Here is a 6,313-nt window from a genome sequence, read left to right as displayed (position 1 = left end):
TCAAATTTTTAAAATAACAGTTTTACTTATCAAGTTGACATTGGCTTTGAGCTTAATCTGTCATTCACTCATTAACAGTTCAAAGGTCAAAAGGAGCTGAGTAGTAATATCCATTTAATATACTGTGTGTGTTTTGCTAATGTATCCACTTTTGAAAATGTGGACCTACCCTGTGCATATATGCATGTGTGTCATGTGCTTGCAGAGGGTGAAGCAGAGTGCATACCATAATCAGGAATTCAGGGGTCCTGAGATATGTCCCTCTGGAACCCAAAGCAAACGTTGAGGGTTTCCTGGCCTGCATGGCTCAAACTGACAAATCACCCAGAGGCTCCAGTCAAACCCACTGCAGCCCAGCATACTGCACCAGGAAACAGTTGTTTAAACATATGTGTAATGCCGTGTGTGTGTGTACATGCATGGGTGCCTGCATGAGAAAGACATTATATGCAAGTAAAGTGGGGGTTTAGGTGTGTTTTTGAATGGCGCGCACATGCACCCTTTGTTTCAGTGGTACTAATGAGAGCATACTTTCTGTGCATGTGTCTGTGTGTGGTCAAGTGGATGGGTAGCTGTTAATGCCCACCTTTACCACTTGAATAATACAGACTATACCTGTATACTTCAAAGCAATGCTATGCACTGTATGTGTGTTTAAGTGGCACAGGGCAGTCTGTTAGAATAGGAATGTGTTTAAAGTGGTCTAGTGACTCCATATTTCTCTGGTAGGAAAACCTGGGCCTGTGGATTTGTATGCATGAGTTGGTGGAAGGATGTGCATGTGGAGGCGTGTGCACATAAGGTGTGTGTGTAAGTGTGTGCTATTGCTGCTTATGGCTGCTTCCCAAGTAGAACATGGAAACTGTGTGTTCAAGTGTTTGTGAAGAGCAACACAATATTTTCTTAATTTTCTGAAGGTTTTAAAATTTATTCCACCACATCTGCTTGAAGCTGTAAGGAGTGACTATAAGTCTTTCACATTTTCTAGTATATTCCATAAATATTTTATCTTTATGTGCTGCCCAACTGGATTCAGGATTATATGAAAAAAGTGTTAGTTGCATCATCTATATATTCAGTCATTAGAGTTAGGTCTAAAGGTAATGTTTTACTATATTTTTTCTTATTTTGAAAAGATTTTAATGTTAACAATTTCCAAAAAAGATGTGTAGTGTCATTATCTCTTCCATTATAACTTATAAATCCTTAAATTATCAGCTGCTCATCAAACTGTAAAAATATGACTTTATAAACATAATCACTAGTCTGAATCTGACACATATACAATCTGTCATACAATCTGAAACACACACTTAACCTTAATCGTACACATACATGTTTAACTAATCTTCACTATTGGATTAAAGTAAGTTCTTGTAACATATTTATTTTGGCATCTCCGTTGGTAAATATGCAGTGAAGGCAGCAGTGAAAATCAGAAGGCACTGGCCCAGGTTTACCATCAGCTCCACCCTGGCTGCCTGCCTGGGCCAACATCTAGGTCAACCAGGGCTAGATCCTCACATGCACGGTGTGTGTCTGTGTGTGTGTGTGTGTTTAAGGCTTGTAAAAACATCAGCATATGGGTTTGGAATAAGTTCATTGGCAACACTCAAAAAAAAAAGTGAGAGAGAAGGAAAGAAAAACCACGGCAAAACTTGAGTGGGGTTTGATGCCCAAAGTGGAAACCCACTGATGTTTTTATGTGCATATGCTTGTGTTTATGTACGCATGTGTGTGTTTGTCCTTGTGGCTGTGCATGTCGCTATGCCTGTGCTTGGATAGGCATATATATGGACGCTAGGAGAAATGTAGTGTAAACCACGTGTGTTTTTACTGTACTGCTATTTTGTGATTATTACAGAGCCAAGAAAAGGGTTGTCACGGAGTAGGGCAGCAACTCATCCATATGTCTGTGCAAGGGTTGTTTGCTTGGCTGTATGTATGCTTTCAAGCTCAGAGTAGGAGTCAGGTCACATTCAGTAATATGACATTGTCATCAACACTGGCCGATTGTACCAGTTGCATTTTTTATTTTAATAAATGAAATACTGACTTGTCCGATAAGAAAAATACAAAGGAGGAATTTACAGACAAAAGATATCATTTAATGAGCTATACTGAGATTGCATCTTACATAGGTGCTTTAGTGTCTTAAATTTGCAAATGCATAAAATTTTTGTCCAACTCAAGCAATAAGGACAGCATGACGAGCAACAAAATATGACTTTCTGGCCAGACTGAAATGCTAGAAATCATCAGTTAACCAGTTTCTCACCTTACAAGAAGTAAAAAAAACTAAAAATAGATTTTAGGAAATACCTATGATCACTAATGCAGTAACTGTTGCTGTTTTGTGACCTTGTTTTGCCAAAAAGAGATGTAGCTGGGTGGAGATCTTTGGTATTAGTCTCTGGAGTGTACTCCATGAGCTACACAGCTGCTGACAAATTTGTCAGTTTTGGTCTAGACCAAAGCCATTACCAACCTGGCTCTGCTGCTGTGGCCCCATGTGACCCAAGGCCTCTCATTGCACCACACACTGATACTGCTTGCAGCTCGCAGTTTGATGGCTTAGTTTGCAGCTTGTGTTTTCCCACATCAACTGGTGCAAAAAAACCTTTCGTTGCTGTGTTTTAACACACTCCCATAAATAGATACGAACTTGGCAATAATCAAAATATGAAAAACATGGAGTTCACAGAAATTGAGTATTTCTGAAAAACTGCTGTCCTTTCAAATCTATATTGTATCTTAATCTTTGTTTCTCCATACCTGTCAGTGAACGTTAGCGAACATTTCTCCTTTACCCAAAAACAGTATCACACCTTAAAACATTTGTACATTTATGTGCCTGAGTCTCCATCTCGATTTCGGGTCTTTTTCTGTGTGCAAAAGGCTGGCTCCCAGCCTCAGGCCAGTTAAATCAATAGAGAGTGGCCAGGAGGAGACACTCAAATCAAAGCAGAGGAAAGTGCCTTTAAAAGTCTTCAGATCCGTTTGGGCTTAACTTGAAATGTCTAGCTGTTAGAAGAGCAAGGAAGGGGAGCACAGAGATGGACAGGCAGAGGAAAGGAGAGGGAAAGAAAGAACACTTCAGGAAAGAAAGGAAGCACTGTCAGAGGTGTCTCCAGACAGGGACCAGCTTTCCCTCAAATAAATCTGTCTCAGACAAAGTATAAAAGTACTGAGAAGTCTTCCTGTTTGTCAGTGTGTGTGGTTTACATTTGTTCATCTAGGTCAGTGGTTAGGTTGTACAGTAGTCACTTGAGGTTTGACAGTTTCCATGATAGTATTCCAGAAACCAAACAAGATATTAACCACACACCTTCTGCTTTTTTAAAATGGCATATCTGTTTATCTGAAGCTCTTTCTAATTAGAATTTAGTTGAGAACAGGTGGTCATCAACATTAAATCGTCACCAGTGAGAAAATTAGGAACTTTATGAAAAAGTATCAAGTGTACAGTATATCGCTGGGTAAACAGCAACAAGTGACTCATGTCCCCCTAAAGCATAATTTTCCCATTGAAAAACTACTTAATGTCAGGTCAACCCAGTTTTCTACAGTTTCGGATTAAGCAGTGAATAACTGACAGCTCGGCAAGTCACTAGGTTATTATGTACCACTAAAATGACAAAACATAAAAAAAAGTGGAAAATAAAAATGCAGTGGAGCCTTAAAAAGAGAACCAAGTCTGACCGAGCCTCTACAGGGCATGTGTATGGAATCTTGCCTAGAGGAAGAAATCTTATGCAACATAAGCTCTTTTTATATCCAACACCTACAATGGAATCAGCTATAGGTTTAATACATGCAGGCAAGCAATTTAATAATACAAATACGTTTACTGTTTTTGACCTTGTCTTTCATGCACACTCATGTAGTCACAAGGGCACCCTATGGGTCATTCAGGCATTTCTAAAGCATGCCTATTTAGTGACGAAGCTGGAAAAGAGAAGAGAGAGGGTAAGAGGCTCTGTGACCAATGTGAAACAGCACTGCATGCATAAGCCTGTACACACCAACATGCACGCACACACGGAGAATTGCACAGTCAGAGTTACAAATACTTTTAGGTAGCTCACCAAATGAGCTTTCTCATGTTTCTCTTATGTTACATAAAAAGAGATGTATGCTCTGCTTTCTCCATGTGTGTGTGTTTTAACTTGGTAATCTCTCTAATTACACTTTATGTAGAACACAAGTGCCTGCTATAGTCCTATAGAGAAAGAGGAGAGCCAGGCAAAACTCTACATTTAATTTTAAAAAAAAAAAAAAAAAAAAAAAAAAGCGACACTCCAGCAGCCATTATGTCTAAGCTCTAATTTGCCGTTTTCACCAAGACAAAAAGTACCTTCATTTATATATTGCCATTTGTCTTTTAAGTCCAGGAATAGATTTCAATACAACCATGAAAAAGGCCCAAAGTCTTGGTTGTCACATTTTTGAAGTAATTCTTTTTGGATCCAAGTTAAACAGTGAGCTTAGTGAAATATAACAAACAGGTAAAACTTAAACTGATAGATAGAGAACCTAGAAGTGGAACTAGGAGACAGGAACAGGAGGAGACATGAAGTCAGGAAAACAGGAGCTGGACCAGAAGACAGGGAACCAGGAACAGGTGGTGACTCGCTGGGAAACTAGAGACTGGGGAAACACAGGGAAGTCAGAATGAGAAATCACTGGAGTCAGGGTTCGACCTTCAGGAGTCAGGTTGAAGCTCAGGAAAGGGTAATAATATGCAGGCAATGTCAGGTCACAGTAAGCCACACTCATACACAGAACTCACAGAATGCAGGGAACAGGATGAAGCCACACACAGAACAGGTCAGGTTGTACTCAACAACAGATATACACAGGGACTTCAGAGTGCAGGAGAACAGGATTAAGTCAACCACAGGTCAAATCATAGTAATACTACAGACAATCCAGCAACTTGATGAAACAGGGGGTTGGTGTATATATAGTCCTTGCACTGATGAATAACCTGGATCAGGTGTGACTAATCACCTAGTTGCCTATGGGAGACACATACATAGAGGTGGAGAGACAACGGGGCGGAGAAAAACAAGGTACAGAGCAGGCACAGGTGAAACTAATCAAAGCAAATGAACATAAAACTACCTGAGACAAAAAACAGGCCATAGAAGCCAAAATAGAAGTCCATAACAGGAAGTCCAAAATCAAGATCCTGGCAGTTGTGATTGTTTGGGAAAATACATGAGCAATTACAATCCTTTAGCAGTGTAAACCTTTTGGAACATATTGTATATTTGGTCACTTCCCCTTTGGTGTATGAATTATAACTGAAAGTCATACTGTTAGTAAAATGAACACAAAAGGAAAAAGGTGATACAAAAGCTTGTGCTTATATTTGGCCACTAAAGATTTCACTTGAGCTGAAAACGGCAGTGAATCAGCTCCCAACACAACGCAACTCTCCCTGTAACTCATCCGTTGTTCAAGTTCAACAAACTGTGACTGTATCACACACACACACATATATACATCCACTCATCCAATCACACTCACTGCAGAAAAATACACACATAGACACAGACATTCACATTCACACCTGCTTTCTATTAGTCCAGTAGATTGCAGGGAAATTGAGTGGGAGTGATAAATACACACACATCCATCTATCTGCCCCTCTGTCCATGATAATTACACACTTCCTGCTCTAAAATCCTTCTCTGACAGCTTCCATACCAATCACGTCTTTGTTTAACTTTGCATGCATATGTTTGTGTATGCATGTGTGCGTGTGTGTGTGTATGTTTGTGTGTGTGTGAGAGGGATGGTTTTGTAGATGAAGTCTGCATCAGTAAACTGGTGACTGGTGACTGGACAGGCTGAGTAAATATATGGTATGCTTAGAGATATGAACAAAAATGACTTGGAACTCGCTTTAAAAAGTCTCATTGCATCTGTGTTGTGTCTGTCTATGTGTCAGTGTGGTACCTGCTCTATGACTTCATATGGGGGCAATTCAGTCAGGAAATCAAAATATATCAATTCCTACTTTTCTTTTTAATTTATTTTGCGTTATAATTTAGCTCCTTTCTCTATCTCTATGTCTCAACAGACAGACAGAGCCTCCCTCTGGAGTCCTGAGTTCTCCTTCAGCCTTAGTCCTCATTAGGCATCTGTCATGGTGCCAGAATCAATAAGCTCAGAAAAAATCTCTCCTCTCCTCTCCTCTCCTCCTCTTCTCTCCTTTTTTAAATGGGAAGATTATCAGTAAATCCCAAATGGTTTACCATCACCACTAAGGAAGATTTTAGTAATTTGTACCACTGTTATTTCC

Source organism: Mastacembelus armatus, chromosome 9 (genome assembly GCF_900324485.2).
Source record: "Mastacembelus armatus chromosome 9, fMasArm1.2, whole genome shotgun sequence".
In the NCBI taxonomy this organism is placed as follows: Eukaryota; Metazoa; Chordata; class Actinopteri; order Synbranchiformes; family Mastacembelidae; genus Mastacembelus; species Mastacembelus armatus.
The sequence above is the reverse complement of the archived record's forward strand: the minus strand, read 5'-3'. Positions refer to the sequence as shown.